We start from the raw sequence: 21,745 nt of genomic DNA, 5'->3' as shown, positions 1-21,745 counted from the left end.
CGCCGCACGGCCGGCGCAGGCCTTACACCAGCCTTGCGCCGAGCTTCATGAATCCGGGGGACTAACTTTTTTTAACTGTCCTGCTACAATGTTATTTGTAACATAATTTGGTTGCATACTATTAAAATTTAAATAAGTCTTACTTTAAACACTTTTTTTGCATATCTTGGTGAAAAACTTTTTACCCTGTTTATATACCTCAACATCCAGAAAACAGATACTATAATAACTTGATGAAAAAATTATTTCCAAGCCGTAGTCCTTACAGATGGTCTTGGCAACTATATTAAAGCATACTCTGATGTCTGTACCAACACTTATACAAATATATAGACTCAGTTGTGCCAAATAGGACAAAAGTAAGAGTCTCAAGCCAAAACAAGCCACCCTGATGGAGATCTCACATAAATAAACTATACAACTAGAAGCTGTTGTCTAAGAATGCCAAAGGGAGGTCCCAGCACTGGAAAAGTACTCTCCTAAGCCTAAATAAACAAATAAGACAGCATATAAAATCCTCTAAGGGCAACTTTGCAAAAAATTTAGCAAACAATGTTAAGGATAACTATAAGGCTTTCTTCAGCCGCATCTGTTGCCTAAAAGGTAGGACCCAGAAATGTGCTGACCTAGTGACAAATGATATTACCCGCACTGATCCTGCAAAAATACCTAACCTACTAGTGGACAGGTTTGGTGAAAATGTCACACCTTTATCCCCTCCAAACATATCTCAAATCATACCTTCAATAGCTGCCCTGCCCTATATATCTAAAGAACAGGTCATCAGAGCTCTGTTTAAGGCAAAAAAACTAAACCTCTATGGGTCCTGATGGCATCCCAGGCTGTATTCTAAACAAACTAAAACAGGAATTAGCAACCCCCTTAGGCACCCTATTTAAGCACAGACTGAATACAGTATTATTCCCAGCTGAATGGAAAACCGCAACCATTATCCCCCTCCACAAGGATGGCTTATCAACAGAACCAGGGAATTATAGACCCTTAAGCCTGACTAGCTTTATCTGCAAGGCCAAGGAACGTATCATCGTGCACCTCATAAATAAAGATATAGGTGACTTACAAACCCTTGATCCAACCCAGTTCAGCTTTGTAAAGGGCTGATCATGCCTGTTAAAACTAGTAGAGTTCTTCAAAAATGTGTCCAGGGCTATAGATGAGTGCAAATATGTGCATACAACATATCTGGACTTGGCCAAGGCCTTTGACACAATCCCCCATTCAGGCATTATTGACAAATTCACCTACCTACATGTCAACCCCTTTGTTGTTAGGATGGGTCGCAAATTGGCTCACTAACAGTACACATGCTATCAAAGTGGGCAACTCCACCTCAAGTCAACAGACCTCCCACCAGTGGGGTTCCACAAGGGTCAGTACTGGGCCCCCTTGTGTTGTGTATTAACTTCTCAGATGTTCAGGCCAAAACAAAGGGAATGTGGCTGACCAAGTTTGCTGACATCTGCAAACTTGGCATGATCGTTGACTCCCCAGATGATGTCAGTGTACTTCATGAGGAGCTTACACAGACTAATGACTGATGCCAAAGACATGGACTCAAACGAAATGCAAAAAAATGCAACACCATCATCCCCTTTGGTGAAAGCAATGTCCTATTAACTATCAAATAAACAACAATACCTTAAGTACGAATGCTGTAGTGAGGAATTTAGACAAAGAGGTAGACTGTGACCTAAGCTTTGACCACCATGTGTCCACTGAAGTAGAAAGGCATTCTACTTCACGCATTTGATTAGAAAAGGCATAGCCTCAAGAGGAAAAGAGGTTATAGCCCCTCCATACTCATCTCTTATCAGGCCCATAATTGAGGATAATGCACCCTTTGGTTTGTACTGTACCAGGCACCTGCAGCAACTAGAGTGACCCTAGAGATTTTTAATTAAGAAGATCCAGGTTCCTCAGCACATACCTTACACAGACAGACCAAAGTCTTTGTCACTGTACTCAGTAGTGTATAGGCTGCTTAGGGGAGACTTGTGCCTTGGTTACAGAGCAATGTCTGACCCCAACCTGATGAAGTTGCTGCACATCCATAAGTCAAATGGGACTAGAATTACCCACTCCAGTGACCTGAATCTGGCCTGTGATTTAAATAGGACATGCTAGAGAGACAAATTCAGTGGTGCAGTGGTGCAGCAGTAGCATTGTTGCCCCACAGCAAGAGGTTCTCCGGTTTGATTCTTGGCTGGATTGCCTTCTCTGTGGAGTCAGCATGCCCTCCCTGTGTTCATGTGGGTTTCCTCTGCGTGCTCTGGTTTCCTGTCAGATTACAAAGACATGTGACTGGACCGTTTCTTCTGGGGCCTCCACTGAAAATTGGCTTTGTTCCAAGACGGACTTTCCTGGTAAACAAATGATAAATAAATAAATAAATAAAATCTCACAGAGGTTGCCACTTCTCTGGAATAGGCTACCAATTCATGTTAAGCAGAGTGCCTGTATGACTCTGTTCAAAAGGAGCCTGGATGAATGGATGGAAAACCACAAATTCTTGCCAGGAATTACTCTCACATCCTTCTTGGACATAGGCAGTTATTACTAATAATAAACTTAGGCATTGACTAGACTTTTTCTCTTGAAATATAATGGGTATAATAGGCTAGGCTTAAAATGAGCCTTGGATGAATAGCCTAGTAACCTCCTATGAACTTATGAACCTGCTTAACAACAGGAAAATCAATGCTCCTTTTTTAAGATTGAATCTGTATGCTATCTTAAAAACTATAAACAAATAACTTGCCTTTCAATGATGTATAAACTATACACTGGAACTGATGCTGACAGAGCTTATATTCATTTAGAAGAAAGCTCAATCATGGCAGCAGAACAAAAGAGTAACAAAAAAAGCCATATGGAGCAAAGGATCATTTGTTAATAAATAAAGTCATAATGGAGAACTGTAAAATGGGTAAGAATCTAAGTATGGCATGGGTAGACTAGAAAAAAGCATTTGACAGCATTCCACATTCATGGGTAAAAGACTGCTTACAAATATATAAGATACACCATATACTGATTGATTATATTATAGCGACCATGAAACAGTGGCAAACTACTTTGCAGTAAGGCCATGATAAAGGACAGATTATTATTCCAGGAATAAAAATTCAGAGGGGGGTATTCCTACATGACTCCTTGTAACCACTGCTCTTTTGTATTGCCCTTAACCCATTAAGCTGTCTACTTAGCAGATAAGGCCATGGCTAAAAATTGTCTCCCAGAAAACAACAAAGTGTAAAGACTTTTCATCTTTTTTTTTTTGTGGATGTTTTATTTGATGAGAAATTGAAAGCACAACTACAAGTGGTCAAACATTTCTCAGATTATATAAGAATACCACTTGGTCTTCATAAATGTGCCAAAGCAACATTTAAAGCAGGAAAGCTGCAGCACCAAGAAAATATCAGTCAGAACTTCAGCAAGAGAGACTGTACAATTATTTGGGAATTAATGAAGGATCAACAGTAAAACATGAACAAATGTGAATGAAACTTAGTAAGGTGTTATTTTAGATGACTAAAATTAATCTTGAAAACAGCTTTGACATCTAGGAACAATGTCCAGGCAATGAACCATTTGTTCCCTCTCTCCTAAATTACAGTTTTGGAGTAACTAACTGCATAAAAAGGTTTTTGAATCAGTTAAACAGGAAAACAAGACAATGATTCATGCTTATCAAATGATTTATAAAAATCGGTGTATACCAAGATTACGTATTCCCTGTTCTGAGGGATGTATGGGCCTCCTCAAAATTCATAACATGTATTGATTTGCAATCAAAGGAGTGCATACATATCTGCTGACCTCACAAGATCCAAAAGTAGTGAAAGTTTTAAAACATGAGGAGAATAAGTCTAAGATGACTTTCATCCTTAGTTTAGCAGAAGCATATCAGTGTCAAGCAGGAATGGACATCAAACCAGAAGTAGATTAAAACCAGGCCACAACTAAATGTACCAAAAAAAGCAAAAGTACAAATATAAGGTGAAGGATTACATGAGAAGGCAAGAAATGTGGAAAACACATAAATATAGTTGCAAGTACAGAAAACTCTTGTAACAACCTCATGTTGATCAGGACTGAACATAGGAATAGTTAAGGAGAGGTGAATTTAAATGAAAAGATGAAAGATCAGTATTGGTGGCTTAAGATAGTGGACTACATGTAAGTTGGTTCACAAAGTACATTGAACATGTGGGAGAAACAGAGAAATGCAGGTTTTGTAAAACAGAATTGGAAACAGTCACACATCTTGCTGCTGGGAGCAATACATTAATCGCATAAGGACCTTATACTGAAAGGCATAATAATGTATCAATATTGTTGCATTGGGGGTTGTGCAAACAGTATAATATTGAAGTAGCTGAGAAGCATTGGAAACATGAGCCACAAAGGATTATGGAAAATGATGAAGTTTAAATCACTTGGGATAAATTACCAATAGCTCAAAAATAGAGGCGAGGAAACCAGATCTAGTGGTCCAGGAAAAGAAGAAAAAAATAGCATTGATCATTGAAATTGCTACCCCTATAGTGTCTTGCATACAGAGAGACATAAAGTCATAAAATACCAGGATTTACAGGCAGAAATGAGGGTGGTGTGAAAGAAGGATACCCAAATAGCTCCAATAGTAGGAGGAGTAATGGGGCTTATAAAAGGAATTTGCAATTGTATTTAGATATGTTACTGATACATATAATTCCAGATGAATTGCAGAAGGAGTCAATTCTGGGCACATTGCAGGTGCTGCAAAGAACACTTCTGGCTAAAATCAAAATCTGAAACAATACTAATTTCATGAACTTTAATCATAGTTTGACTTAGAAATGGTATCCATTCCCATCATGGTATTAGAAACCCAAAAGACTTGGAGAAATTAAATCAGGAGAAACAATAGACATTGAGATGGTCTTAGACATGTCTTAATGTGGACATGAATTCATCACAAATATGAACACACGTACATTTACAGTGGCATCTATGCTGATTACAAAACATGTGTGTATATGTGTGTGACTGTAATATACACAACAGAGGTTTCACACCTGCAACATTTATTCCTGACAGCTTATTTCACCTAGTTTGAGAAGCTGTATTTTGAAGTATACCTGCTCATTGGAACCACAACAGAAAATCCAAATTTCACACTTTGAACATCGCTCTCATAACGGGATATGTTACCTGCATTATATACCGATGATGTCATCATCTATAAAGACCAGTATGATGAGGCAAAAACATAATTTGGAGATGGAGCAAATTTTATCTACTGTGTTCTGCAGATGGAAACAAAATAGTTAGGTGTAGGTTAACTTACCACAACAGCCACATTATGCATGTGACTGTATGTATGTGTAAGTATGTGCCCATAGTCAGAAAAGCATGAATCTGTATCGTACTGTCAGCAATCCAGTACCAGAGCGAAAAAATATTTTGAAAGTTGTACATGCCCACACATCCATTTCATGCAAGTCTCCCATCTTCTCCCATACACTGATGATGTCATCCACTTAAATTGTCCAGCAATAGGGTAAAAGTCAGACATGTGTCATGGCACTTGCATTAAGTACTGTGTTCTCAAGCTTATGTAACTAGTTAGATAGGGGTTCTAATCTCACTGCAGTCAACTGGCTGGTGTGAATAGTCAAAAGATCATGAGTCTGTATCCTATTATCAGCAATCCAGTCCCATGAAGAACAAATACTTTGACAGTCAAACATGCCTACACATCCATTTCATACAGAACTCCCAACATCTTCTCTCAAACATATAATGAGGATGTTATCTGATATAAGTTGCCCAGAAATAATGGAAATGTCACACTTGTTCTGTGGTGGTTACATTAAGTGTTGTGTTCTCTAGCTTGTGTAACCTAGTTAGGCAGGAGTTCTAATTTCACTGTGATCAGCAGGTGTTTGTGCATAGATAAAAGAGTAAGAGTCTGTATCTTATTGTCAACAATCCAGTCCCATGGAGTACACATATTTTGACAGTCATACATACCTGCACACCCATTTCATACAGGCCTCCCAACATCTTCTCCCAAACATACAATGATGATGTCATCTACTATAAATTGCCCAGCAACAGTGAAAAAGTCATACTTCTGTCATTGCGCTTGCAATAAATACTGTGCTCTCTAGCTTGTGTAACTAGTTTGGTAGGGGTTGTTATACAGCAGTCAGCTGGTAAGTGTGTGCGTTTGTGTTTAGTTAGTTGGCAGTATACAGACCATTTTATAACAGCATGTGAGACACTCTTACTACTATATTCGTCTCACCATACACTGTGGTCTGTAGATGGCTTGGTAGGAGTTGTAATCTCATTACAGTCAAGTGGTGTTTGTGTGTGTGTGTGTGTGTGTGTGTGTGTGTGTGTGTGTGTGTGTGTGTGTGTGTGTGTGTGTGTGTGTGTGTGTGCGTTCTATCAACAATCAATCTGGTGACAATTTTAGAACTGCATGTGAATTCACAGACACTCCTCTGAACATCTTCTTGTTAACATACACTGATGATATCATCCTCTATAAAGTGCACTGTGACACTATTTAACTCATTACAGCTGACTGTCATCTCCGGGCATTTCTGCAGTTACCTCCTACTTCACCTCTAGGTATCAAATATTGCTTATTCATATTTGCATTAATAATTTCAAAACCATGCTACATACAAGGTATCAGGATATTTTACTATGAAGCATACATAATGGCAAACACAACTGTATTGATATATCACCTCTGCCAATTAGTATTTGTTAGAACTGTAAGGTGATGACTTCATTTTTTAAAGGCTGAAGTCACACCCACTGGGAGTTAAAGTTACACACTCAAAAGAGCTCTACTAGAGGAATGAGTTAAGTCAAACTTGTGCTGTGGCACCAATCCTAGCACTGGGCTCTCCAGCTTCTGTAACTAGGTAGTTATGATTTTCTAATCTGACAGCAGGCAAGTTGAGTGTGTATTCATTCAAATAATATTTATGAAACAATTTTACACCAAAATGTGACTCCACATCCATACCAGACACTCCTCCCAAAATCTTCTTCTCAGCTTACAGTGATGCTATCTTAATTAATAAAGTGGAACATGATACTGTTTAAGTCAGATATATGTGGTGGTGCTAGTGTCACATTGTAAGGAATCCAGCTTCCATACCTACATTGGTGTAATGGTCAAGTCAGACCTAGTCTACTGCTGTGTGTGTGCAGTTGGCAGTAGATTACAGTCATTGTATGATCTTTTTAAATCTCTTTTCATTTCACCACCACTTAGGAGAGCCTTTAACATAACCCATTTTCAAACTGTCCACATGATATCCTTCCTGCAGAGGAATGGAGGATGTCTTCATCTCAAAGATGCATACGCACATTATGAAGCATTGTCCTTCCATGAGCCGCTGCAATCCATCTCCAGACAACTGGATGTATGATTGCTAATTCTGTCATGGGGTGTGCACGTGTCACATAAAGACAGAGACAGTATGTAATGAAACCAAATAAATATGCACATATGCATGTAGCCTATCTTTCATTATATAGACATAGTAATTTTTGTTTCAATGATAAAATAATGGCTATGATTTTATTTGATGTTGGCAGTTAGCCTAGTTATGTCCCATGATCCTATGAACATGCCACATGCCAGTGCTGCTCATCCACATGTGCTATGTTGTGGTATGGATGTATGGAAGCTTTAGAAGAAGGTATTACAATCTGTGATGTGAGGAAATGCATTGATGGCCACTGTTGTCATTTGATTACATGTTCTTTCCTTAAGAGATGTACTGTAGTAATATGCCTCCTGATAACTGCTAACATGTGATGATACTATGTATATTGCTGGCATAATAAGTCATAGATTTTTATAGTGGAGCATTTCAACATTCTACGCAGTTCTCATTCAGCCACAACAGTAACATTTGCAGTATGGCACAGAAGTCCATGTGTATACTTACCATCATTAAATGATCTGTGACATACATCAATATAAATTCATACCAATTACATGGGCACATGTTTTGTTTCACCCATATGTTGTAATGCTGTGATATACCCAATCATATGACATGTTTGGATTCAAATGCAACCTTGTGGAATTAATTGTATGTGCAATTGTGTTGCTATTCACAAGTATTATTTGGGTTTTCCCCAGCAGCATTGTGTGATGATCCTCATTTGTGTCAGTAACTGTTCTACATGAGCCACATCCAACCCATTTGTTATGTGTCCATATATGGTATCAATCTGCTCACACACAGCTTTCCAGTGAAAAACATATAGGCATATGTTGTGCAACTGAGGTAATTATGTGACGTTGGCAGAGCTGTGTGACTGTGAACAGTAATACTATGTGGCATATCATGCATAAACAAGGTTGTATTTTGAGGTGTCACAAATCATTTGTTTAATTAAGTGTGAAATGTTAAGGAGAATACACAACTAACCACTGAGATGTTTGTGGATGCCACCAGCCATATTCAACCTGAGACAATAGACAATCTTCAGCTGACAGATTGTCTCAAAATGCTCCCCTCCATCCACATTAGCCATCAGCCAAAGTATACATGCAAACATCACTCAATTTATTTTCTTAGGAGAGAGCTAATCTGTGCACTGTCTATGGCTAAAAACGCAGGATCAATGGGCCCTGGCAACATCCCAGGTTGCCTATAGAGCAACTTAAAACCTAATGTAGCAGACACAACTACAGCCCTATTTAAACAGAGCTTCCAGACAGCCTATGACCTGGCATTAGGGTGTATAGCAACAGTCATCCATCTGAACAAGACTGGACTATCAACTGATACAGGGGAGTATAGGCCCATAACCCTGACTCTCCTTTTCTGTGAGGCAGACCAAAGACTCATCATGTACTTTGTCAAAAAGGACACAGTTAATGTTCCTATTGTCTACTCAACCCATTTTTGATTTGTTAAGGCTACATCATGTCTGTTAAATCTGGCTGAAATCTTAAGGAAGGCATTTTAAAGAAGGTCACCAAGGATATGCATGAGGAAAAGACTGTCATCCCACATAACCTGACCTAGACAAGGCATTTGACACAAATCCATACTCAGGTATTACAGAGAAACTGTCTTAGGTGGGCAAAAACACCTATGTCACCAACTGGGTAGTCAATGAATCACAAACAGGGCACACTAATGTCAAAGTGTGTGAAGTCACCTCTAGCAAGGGTCTAGTGATTAGTTCTGTACCTCAGGGTTTTGTACTAGGCCCTTTCTTGTTCAGTTTTTAAGTCTCAGCAAAAACGTAGACATCCTTTGTCTAACTAAATTTGTGGAAGACTGCAAACCATGGACACTTATTGAACCTCAGCACACTATAGATATACTGCAGAAAGTATTAACACCCACAAATGACTGCTACCAGAGCCGCGGAGATACACTAGATGAACAAAAATCATCATTAGTCTCTCTGTCAAAGCAAATACACAAGCTAATTATAATATAGATAGAACACCCCTATGAGCAGACCAAGTGGTCCATGACCTTGGTATTCAAGTAGATAGTAAGCAGAACTTCAAACAGCATGTGATCATCAAATCCTTTGAATGTAGAACAATCCCTGAGTATGGGCAGGCCATCCACATCAAAGGGCATTATAGTCCTATTGTTCTCAGCCCTTATCACACCAATAATAGAATAAAATGCACACTTTTGCATGTTGCTCACCATACAGCTTTCAGGGATGGTTTCCTCAAGTGTACCACTTTTGCCACAGAGAGCTTCCAAACATCTTTTGGTCATGTGTAAGTATTCTTTGTGATGCATAACCATTAGGAGTTGATAGTGCAAACTTCCCTTCAAGGTGTTTTATAAAATGTATGTGTGATACATCTTCCTGTGATGCACCCAGTAAATACACAGCTCATTGACAACATTGGTGGCATGGGCTACATTCTTGCAGGTGTGGATTGTGGCATATATGTGGCATACAAACCTCTCAACTAGCCAGGATTGTTCATAATTTAAACTACAGATGTAACAGTGTCCCTCTTGACACCTCCTAATAGTCATAATTTTTGAGGAAGGTGTACTTGATTCCCCTTACAGATTATTGATAAATCATTACCATTATGCAAGTGTGTTCATGCAGAACATGCATAATAATTCACAATCACATATTTTATGCCAGTGTCACAGACTACTGGTTGTATTATTCTGGTATTGTCCATGATTGTGCGTGCTTCTGCCTATGATTATCATTGAGCCTATTGCTGTGTCCCAATCAGTTGAGACCTATGCTGATATTACATTCATATTCAAGTAACTAATGTTGTGCATCTTCACAATATATACATACCCCCAGCCGTATATACCATCCTGGCTAAATGTTCTCTCCAGTGATCATGTCAGGGTATTTTTATCATAACTCCACAGTCCATCAGGAACCTGAACAACAAATAAAAAGCTTGATAGGGTCATAGATTCATAGGTAGGTAGTAGGCTATCGGCCTGAGGGCCAAAGCAAGCCTAGCCAACAGTATATTGGCTTTTGCCACCCATGTATTGTTAAATTCCTGCCCCACTATCGAGCAGTGCCCCAGACATAATCCCAGGGGTGAATTTCCTATCACCCATCCACTTATCAAGGTTTTTCTTAAAGAGTGCTAATGATGAGCTCTGCTTGATGTAGATGGGAATTTTGTTCCAGAGCATGGGAAGTCTCTGGGACAAGAATCTATCCCTCCAGCATGCACTATTCATTGTTGTGGTGAGGTTTAGGTCCCTAGAGCATGTAGCTTTGGGAGATTGGGATTTCTTTAAGTGGAGCATGTCCATTAATTCAAGGTTTGACATGGCTTTGCATGTTAGACAGAGTTCTCCTCGGAGTAAGCGGTATGCGACCGAGTAGAGTTGGAGTTTCTTGAGTCAGTCGGCATAGGGCAACTGTTTGAGGCCAGAAATCCTCTTGGTGAGGTACTTTTGGGGCCTCTCCAGTTGTTGTAGGTGTCTTGTGAGGTACATCCCAAACGGGGCATTGTATTCAATGAGGGGTCTGATAAGTGATGGGTAGAGGGGGACAATGACTTCCATATTTCTATATGTGAACCCTTTTGTGATTAGGTGGGCCATGTAGAAGGATTTTCTGACCATTGTGGCAATGTGGTTATCGAAGGAGAGGTTACTATCCACTTGGGTCCCAAGGTCTCTTATCACACTTTCTGTGTTAAGTAAACTTCCTCCTATTTGGTAATTAATGGGTACAGTGTTTTTACCAAAGGGGATAACAATGCACTTTTTGGCATTTAGCTTGAGGCCATGATTTTGACACCAGGTGTCTGTCTCAGTGAGGCCTTTTTGCAGGATGTCAACATTGACAGGGGAATCGATAATGGCACCCAGTTTGCAGCCATCTGCGAACTTGGTTAGCCATAGACCCTTGGTGATTGCTTGCACTTCAGAGAGGTATATACCAAACAGGAGAGGTCCCAAGACTGAACCCTGGGGCACTCCACTTGTCACTGGTTTGGAGTCAGATCTGGAGTCTGCAACTCTCACCATGTGGATTCTGCCCATAAGCCAGTTGGCCACCCATCACGTGATGTAAGGGTTTATGTTAAGGTTGATGAGTATATCTATGATTCTTGAATGGGAGATAGTGTCAAAGGCTTTAGTGAAATCCAAGTAGGTTGTGTGGACCACCTTGCCCTCATCTATGGCCTTGGTAACTGTTTCAAAGAAGTCTACCAGGTTTAGGAGACATGATCTACTTTTACAAATTCAAATTGGGTAGCATCCAAAGTTTGGAGGTTACCAATGTCTTTGTTTATGAGTTCCATGATGATACGCTCCATGGCCTTGCAGACCAGGCTTGTGAGGCTAATAGGTCAATAGTTCCCCGGGTCTGTGGTGGTTCCTCCTTTATGGAGTGGGATAACTGTTGCCGTGCACCATTCTATGGGCACATAGCCTGTGGTGAGGCTGTGATTGAACACAGAGTTTAGGTGGGGGGCTAGTTCATTTTGGAGTTTGTGTAAGACACAGCCTGGGATGTTGTCCAGTCCCATGGATGCTGTGTTCTTGGCTTTAGAGAGTGCCATTTTTACCTGTGTGTTTGTGATTAATGGGGCTCTACAACCATCTGGTTTAGTTATAGGCCTTTTGGGGGGTGAGGGGGGCGTAAAGTTAAAACTGAACATATCTGCCAAGATGTTGGCAATACCAGTTGGCTCTGTATATTTTGCGCCGTTCTGTTGTAGCTCTGTGCAGATTGGGGTGCTGCCATTGATTTTGGACATAGCTAAAGAATGCCTTGTGGTTGTCTTTGGTATCCGTGGCAATTTTTCTTTCAAAATTAGCTTTGGAGGATTTAATGAGCAATCTTAGTTTCTTACTGAGGCCCATCAGTGAGTTTCCCCATACCTGGATTTTTGCTCTCTTTTGCAACAGTTTCTTCCTACTGTTGTAAAGTTTGTTAATGGCAGGGGACCACCAGATCAGCTTCCTTTTTTTGGAGGATAGCATCTTGGTTTTGTTGGGGATAGCATGATCCATGCACTCATGCAGGTGCTTGTAGAGTGTATTTGTGTAGGTTTCAGCAGTCATGACTGTATTGACTGTATTATCCATCTGTAGGGGCATTGCGAAGTAAGCCACCTCAATTTTGAGTAGCATGAAGTTCTCTTTGGAGAAATTATTTATGATGGTTTCCTTGTGTGGGGGTGGGGTTGGGATGTGGATATCTAGGGTGATTAGTTTATGGTCTGATCTAACAAGTGAGGAGTTGATCTCGGGCGTTGAGCATTGGTCATCCATGTTGGTAATGATCAGGTCCAGAATATTGTTGCCCCTGGTGGGGGTATTGACAAGTTGATCCAGGGCATTAGAGTTTATAAATTCCAGGAATCATTGAGCAAGGGGATTAGTACAAGAGTAATTTTCCCAGTTTATGTTAGGGTAGTTGAAATTGCCCATTATTATGGTATTTGGTTGGACCCTCATTTTTTCCATTGTCCCCAGGAACAAGGAGTGAGGGTCCTGGGTCATGGTGGGGGATCTATAACAACCTACAATTTGGAATGCATTTTCACCCAGGGTTAGTTGCACTTGGATGATTTCAGTGGCATTGTGTTTTGCAACTAGCCTGGAGGTGTGGATATCCTTGATGAAGATGGACACACCTCTGCCCTTCATGTTTCGTTCCGTGTTTCGGGGCAGAAACGTGTGGTATGAATTATAGCCTGGTAGTGCTGGGGTGTTCTCAGAAGCCTTGAAACAGGTCTCAGTCACTGCACAGATATCAATGTTCTCCATTTTGTGGAGTGCCTCGAGTGAGTGCATTTTGAGGTTTAGATTCCTAGCATTGAGCAGCATTGCCCTCAGTTTTTTGTCACCTGTAGTTCTTTTGGTGGTGGGTTTGTTTTTTGAGCCTTGCCTAAAAAAGCCACTATGGGGGTGGCAAGAGCCTTAGCCAATATCCTGAATCCCAGGGGTGACAGGTGCAGGCCATCTCTGGTGAAGCATCGTGGCCTGTCAGGCATGTCATCCCAGGCAGACAGATACTGGATCCTCTTTGAATGACACCAGAAGCTTAGCCAATTGTTGAAGTTGATCATCTTATCCTTGTACTGTGTTATCATTCTTGGTGATGGCAGGATGCTACTCAGGGCTAGGGTCATACCTGCCTGTGCTACAAGATCAGAGAGCTCTTCCATGTCTCTTTTCATGTAGTCCAGGGAAGTACATCTCAGGTCATTTACACAAACATGGACAATGACAGAGTCATATTTGTACTTGCCTTGTAGTGACCTGAGTGCATGCATTATGTGGTGGAGTCTGACACTCGACAAGCAGCTGACAGTAACCTTCTCTTTGTCCAGCCTGGTGAGTGGGACATCAGTGTGCCTGACTATAGAGTCACCTATCACTAATGTGTTGGGTATGTTGTTTTGCCTTATGGGCTGTGGTTGTGTGGCACACTGAGTTTGCAGGCTATGTGCTGTTTGGGGTGTGTTGGTGGGATGAGGTTGCTTGTGTGTCTGCTTTGGAGGTTTCTGTTGTCTAAGGCAGATTTAGATTTTTATCAGAGCCTCAATATATGTCTTGGCATTACTATGTGTGGGTTTTGGAGGTGTTGGTTTAGTTGGTCTATGTGTAGTGAGTGGGGTACTGCGAGCTATTACCTTTTCCTCTTGACTGTCTGTTCCAGTCCTAGTTGGAGAGAGCTTTGCATCTAGATTGGCTGTATAAGTGCATCTCTTGCAAGTGTTAGTGTTTGGTGGTAGGAGGAGAGGGTTGTCTGTGTACATGAGGCAGTTGTAACATTGCCTCAAGATGCACAGGTTCATCAGGTAGGCTGTAGAGTACACCAGGACCTGTCTCTTGGACATGCCTGAATAAGTGGATTCTGGATTTAAAAAAAAATGGTCCCAACTGGGGTGTAATGAAGCGCCATTTATTAAAACAAGAACATGTTTGTAAAATCAAGAATTACATTTGTTATAATCAAGAATTTAGTGTTTTCATCTGTTTATAACATTGACTTCTTCTGAATTAAATCATTTAATTAAACAACAGTTTAAATTTAAATTGTTGTTTGATTAAATGATTTAATTCTGAAGAATTTTTATTTGGTGTTTGTTCATAGCCAATCATTTCCATTGCTGTGTGACTGTATGATAGTCACATAATATACAATAGCTGTGTGACAATATGAATATACCCACACGGGGGGAGGTGTAAGCAGTATGTACTATATTATGTACATATGTGACTATTGTTCATGCTACAACTGTCTTGTCGTTGGGGTCCAAATACAGTGATATGCCCTTCTCTGGTGTACATTACCATGTTTTACTTGTGCTCTTCCCCTTTCTTCATTCCTAACAATCATGTCTGTGGCCCTTTTCAATATGCACACACTCCCCCAGCTTATTGTATTTATAATGCAGTCTATATACCCTTGATGATTACCACAGAATTTTTATTTCAGTATGCCAAAAACATGTTGTACTGTATACTGCAGTAAGTACACCTTTCTACAATGTGTTAGTTCTGTAGTCATCACCTTAATTTTAGGCTGGTGATCATTGTGTCTGTCTGCGCAATCTTGTAAAACAAGTTTGCCCATAGGTAAACTTTTCTACATTTCTAAATGTGTTCATTCTGTTTTTTATAGTTTATGAAGCCTCGCTTGTATCTGTGAATGTGTGATGCGCAGCATGCATATGTGATTAGCATTGCTGATCATTGTGCAAACATGTAAACTTCATGTAGGCATTGTGCTAAGCCTACACAGAGTTTATCAAATCCCTGGGAAAGTATTTACAAGTTGCAGTTCGCAGAGATGACATTAAACATAATTAAGTACACACTTTGGAACTGAAATTATTAGATAATGCAGCCTAATACATATCTTTGATCTTTGTGTAAAAAACAGATTTTACTAAATCCTTCTACTTGAGCATAGTCAAAGTATGCTGGTAATTGAACAATGGAGGAGCTACTCATACCCCACCTAATGAGAGGCAAGACCTTAGTTACTCAAAGGAACAGTAAAGTGCTAATGCAACATATAAGTATAAATGCATCTTTCCAAGAGTATAATATCTAATAATTTATACATGGTTTTAATGTTTTAATGTTTTTTATTAGATATACTCTTGGAAAGATGCATTTATACTTATATGTTGCATTAGCACTTTACTGTTCCTTTGAGTGACTAAGGTCTTGCTTCTCATTGGTTGGGGTATGAGTAGGTACTGCAATCTTCAAAAGATGTATTTATGCTTGTATATCGTACTAGCACTTTAATGTTTTCTTGAATGATTAAGGCCTTACCTCTCACTGGATGGTGTATGAACAGAGAGACTTTTTAAAGGTGATGTTGGTTTAATTTATTGTTAGTCTGAAGAAGCAGAGTTTATCCGCGAAAGCGCTTACTTTCTGTCCTAATTAACAATTCTGCTGTGTGCTACCAATGTCTATTATTTGTAATTGTAGCCTGAAGGTCGGTTAGGATGAGGGGACCATATAAGAGAGACAGGAGAAGGTCGATAGTGGCAAGAGGATTTCTTTCGTGGTGTTGCTAAAGAATTTTTAATGCCTGTAGAGCATTCTTAATTTTTGGTGAGTCCTTTTTTATGTTATTTTGAACATGCAGGCCACATTTAAGGTTATCATCTATAATCATTCCAAGAAGTTTTGTATGGGAGACTACTTCAATTTCAGTTTTGTTTAGTGAAACAATTTTGAAATTCAGTTTATCAGATGTGTGTGATATGGGGAAAATAGCAGTAACTTTGTTTTTTTTTTTTTGTTTAAGGGTTGAGTGTTAGCTGGGCATTATCCAGTCATATCTCAACTGAAGAAAAAGCTTCTAGATGACATGGAGGAGTTGACGCAATTTATTAGATGCACATACAAGAATATAATAATCAGCATATTGTATAAGTGAGGCTGGACTTAGTGAGGAATAAAGGTCATTGGTAAATATATTAAAGGGTAGGGGACCAAGAATAGAGCCTTGGGATACATCAGTGGAGTCTTTGAAGGTATATAGAGAGTATTCTGACATTTTACAGACTGGTGCCTGCCAGTTAAATAGCTATTGAACCTCAGTAATGAGGAAGGGGATAGTCCAAGTGGAGACAGATTATGCAGGAGTTTAGCATGAGAAACAGTATCAAAAGCTTTTGAAAGGTCAAGGACTAAGGAGGAAATAATTTTGCTCTTGACCCTGTATTTGTTTATGGTATCAGTGAGTGATGAGGCGCAGTAGTTGTTCTGTTTCTTTGGTGGAAGCCATGTTTGGTGGATTTTAAGAGCCATTATTGTAGAAGATCACGGAAAAGTTGCTAATGAATACATCTTTAAAAGATTTTTGTGAGAGGTGATAATATTGCAATAGGATGAAAGTTAGAGACATCAGCTGAGGTGCCATGTTTATGAAGAGGGATAATATAGGGATTTTTCCATGGTGAGGGTATAGGAATTCAGATATTGATGTAGATAAGAATAGAGAATGGGTATACTATGGCACTGCCAGCTATATTTAGGTATTCATGTGGTAGGTTTTCAGGTTTGAACTGAAGTAGAATTTTTTTTTAATCATTGATGTGGAGACAGGTCATAATTAAAAGTTGCTAGCAGTGGATATAGAGGTTAATTTAGCCTTAGAGGGGGATGCTGGTGGGGGTGGGGTGGGGGTTAAAGGCAGTGGTATTGCATATGGTTTTGGTCTAACTTGCTGTTTGCTGACTTATTGGATTGGGTGTTATTGGGGGGTGGTAGAAGCACTGGATGGGAATTAAGAGTTTTTAATTAGGAAGGTAATTCTTTCTGTGAGGTATGTATTTAATAATATTGCAATTTCTAGTGGAAAGCTATTATAAGAAAGGTTGGGCTCCTTGTTTGAGGCTGGATGTAACAGGTTACATATTGATGTCTACAATGTTTGGGTCATTCTTATGTTGATGTTATAGATGGCTATAAAATAGCTTTATCTATGCTAACTTGTTTTTTATTCACATTGCACAATTCTCTATAAAGTTGCAGGCTACAGGGAGTTTTAAGTTTAAGACATTCTTTCCAAGCTTTATCTTGTGGTAGTGGTACGTGGTTAATTTTCTCTCTTTTTTTTTTCTGGAGTAGGGCATGGCTGTTTAAAATATTTAAGAAGCAATATTAAAAGTATGACTGCCTTGTTGAGTAGAACAGGTTTTAGGACAGAACAATTAAAGTTTCTCAATGCATTGATGAAGGAGTCTATATTGAATTTATAAAGGTTTTTGATTGTTTTAATTTGGTGAGTGATTGGTTGATGGGTGGTATGTATGTCTATGTGTATAAACTGGAAGGGTGTTGCTAAGTGAGTTTGGATACACCCCAGAGGTTGTATATTTACTAGGGTTTGAGACCAATATCCAGCCTGTAATTGCATGTTTACTGTCATTATTATTAAAGCTAGTATGTGTTTTGATAAGTTGTATATAACCATAAAGGTTTACTCTAACCTAGGGAAAGTCTGATCCAAGGTTTTTGCCAATAAAAATTTAAATATCTTAATATGATTTTTTATAAGGTATATAATTAGTTGTGTAGGACAGGATTTCTTCTAAAGTTGCTATATTATTTCCAGATGGGATGTAGACTTTAACAAAATGTAGCTGTTCTTTTATTGTTAAGCTTTAGCAGTGATACTGGTATTTCTGCAATTTGGAATTTTGGGATGTTGTGTGAATAGGAAGAGACATTGTATGAACTTGGATAAGTTAATGTTACCCCTCCTGCTTTCTTATGAGGTCTATCCTATCAATTCTGATAATACTGTAGCCTGTTGGGAGTAGTTCAGAATCTTCAATGTTAGCCTAAAGCCAGTTTTCTGTGATAGTGATAAAATCACTGTTAAACTGTGATATCCAGGCATGTAGTTCTATAATTTTGTTGCAATATTATAGAGGCTGACAGTGGCAATATTCAGTTTTAGTTAACCAGGTAAGTTCTCTGGTCAAATTGTCCCTCTTCAGGGATGACACAGAACATTGTCGAGTTAAGTGAATTGCTCTAAGTCACATAGTAAGAAAATGAAGGTTGAAGTCATTGCATTACTTTGCAATTATTCTTTTTCTTTTCCCTACTTTATCAAATATTTAAATTAATTACTTAATCTGCAGTTGTTGTCTCTGTATTGGACTTCCATTCCATCAATATTGGCTTTTAACCCAAAGCCATCATGAGACATAATACTGCCTCCTCAATTTTAATCAAATCTATTAATTTCTCATAGACCAAAAAGTAATAGTGGTTTAATTAACGTCTCTGTTCTACCTACGCATCTATATTTCATAATCCCTGGTCTACATCTCTAACATTTTGGTTCTGCTAAAGAAAACATCTCATTTGCATCCTTACTGCTTTAGAAATAGTCATACATTAATTACTGGAATGTATAAGTGAAGAGACTGAGACCTAGCTGCTGACTGCTTGAGTTCATTGCTTCAAGTGCCAACTTCCTGGTAGGTGGACCATATGATATGCATTGCCTAGTAACATTCCTCCCAGTATTTAAATATGTAGTGTTCATGTTTTGCATTTTGGGATGATGCAGTTATTTGCAATGGTACAAAAAGTCAAAGGTGCCATAGTAATATTTGCCCTTCTTTCACCATGCAGGGAAGTTCAGACAGTAATAACCACTGTAAACAATGGCTGCAGTAAAGTAAAGATATAGCCATTATATTGTATTCCATGAGATTCTAGCCATAGATGTAGACAAAAAATTTATTGCATTTCACTTTTGCAAAAATATATGACTGAGCCAGTCATGAGGTTGAAGTAGAAGTCATGCTTTATAGAAGTGATACAATGTAAAAACTGGTGTTTTGTTAGAAATCATAGCACTCATATTCTGAAGTAAGCAAACCTGTTTGAACAGTATTCTCAAAGAACAGATCAGGCTTTGCTGTAAGACATTGCCATTTCAGTTGCTAATTACATGAGCAAATTCAGCATGTGTTTGTATGTGCTGCAAACCTTTCTTTCAAGCAGTCTTTTTATAGGAAGCAGGTTTTAAACACATCTTTAAAAGCAACTAAGCAGTGGACATATCTGTACAATAAAGTCAGAAAAGCACTGTTTACATAAAGACCCACTTTGTGTGGAGGAGGAATGAAAAAAGTCATGATTTTTGTACATAAATGCTGTTAAGATTCCACATTGCCTATAATGGGATATGAATCAGCAATGCTTTGCAAGAACTCTAATAGCAAGCCATGACAATGAAGATCACAACACTCCTACTATTGTATGTCTTGGGCTCCCATTACTGACATTTCAATTTATTGTTCTCCCTATGACATCTTGAGAGTTGTAAAATACATATAAAAAAAAACAAAAAAAAAAACAAAAAAAAAACGAAAGAAAGAAATAAAAAGAATAATACAGTTCCAAAAAGAAAGCGTTCTTATTGTTAGCTCGCTGACTACATATCAACTGCCCATAGCTGAAGAAGCTTGTCGTTTTCAGGTTTGTTTTCATCTACAATATACTCTGATACAGATTATTTTCTATTAAAGATAAAATCATTTTCTAATCTCAAACCATAATAGTTGTAATTCATTTGCAATGACTTAAAAAAAATCGCATTAGCATTTTAAAAAGTAGAAAACTGCAATAACTAGTACATCACAAAAAAATTCAGAAATGATAGAAGTTCTTAAGAGAGACAATAAGAATGCCTTTTGTCATATAACTAGAAGCATTAGGCTTCCATCAAACATGCCACAGTAATGGTTATGTAATTGTAAAAAATTGAAACATTATCAGAATTATATGTACTTTGTAAGAAGAGACACAATTACAGAATTTTCAGCTGTGGTAGAAAGATGGAATAATTGCTGGCATGAAATTACCTATCGGTCAGAGACAAGTCATTACTCTTTTGTAGTGTAAACTAATGTAAGGTGTAATGGAAAAGCAAAACGCATTCTTATACTTCACAGCTACTCCTCATTGTTCGGATACAAATTAATAACTTTATTTAATTCCTCAGTATGTTAAACAGATATACACATTTCCAGAGATGATGGAAAATATGCGCTCTTTTCATTTTGTTAATATTCTTATACACCTGCAAGCAGTTACTTGGGTGACATTCACTGGTATGGAAATACGTGTTCATAAAAACTACAATATTGTAAAAACACCCAAGTATCATGTCAATGGATAGATAAGACAGAGGAACAGCATTAAGAAATAAACTCGTTCAATTGATATTATAATGTAAGCAACATACATGAAAGGCTGCATAATGGCAATCTATCAATAAATAAATGAATAAACAAATAAATAATCAACAGAATCCACTCCTCATTCACATATTCTCTCATGCTTGTTGAGGATACGTACAGATATAGAAAATTCAGTCTATGAGCATATGTCGGTCTGATGAGTATTAAAAAAAATATTTTGTAGGTTTATTTATTTTATTTTTATGTGGTTCTGATGAGTATTAAATTAAATGTTTTGTAGGTTTAGGGACATGGTTTGTGACAGGAGATGAACCCACAAGTTATTAACTGAATTCCGTACTCCTTTAGTGCAACATTCTACATACGTTACAAAAACTAAGCATCCATAAGTTGCATTTATGCATTTTCTATGTTTATGTTGGCACTCTTATTTTTCTTAGCTTTCACTGGGCTAAAGCAACTCATTTATTAAATACTGCATATAATTTTAGGTAGTTCCTGTAGTTTTATATTAATGGATTGTTACTTGGGTGTTCTTCTGCTGTTGTGCAGTGGTGGTACTTATTCATCTTTTTGTCTGTGTAATGGGAGATCATATTTGAAGTATTTATTGTAGTGAGGGTAATATTAACTTTTATTAGTTTTACATTTTGTTAATGTTTTAGTTAGTCTAATAGTTCAGTTAAATAGTTAGAACTAGCTCATTTTCCAGTGGTACCATTTTGTAATTAGTTAACTGTGGTCAGTGTTTTATTTTATTTATTTATTTATTTATTTATTTATTTAAAGTATTATTTAAGTAGAAGTTTTTTATGCTGTTCAAATTAAGTATAATTCGTAGAAAATTGATTTGGGTGTATAACAGTTGAGTGGGAGTGTGTGCGTGTGCGCGTGCGTGCATGTGTGTCTGTGTGTGCATGTGTGCGTGTGTAATACAACCCTGAAGACCTGTTTTGAATTAGCAGCTTGGATAATTGACGCTCTGGCAGTAAAAAA

The sequence above is a fragment of the Protopterus annectens genome, chromosome 7.part0, assembly GCF_019279795.1.
Source record: "Protopterus annectens isolate FY-2018-M chromosome 7.part0, PAN1.0, whole genome shotgun sequence".
Classification (NCBI taxonomy): domain Eukaryota; kingdom Metazoa; phylum Chordata; order Ceratodontiformes; family Protopteridae; genus Protopterus; species Protopterus annectens.
The sequence above is the reverse complement of the archived record's forward strand: the minus strand, read 5'-3'. Positions refer to the sequence as shown.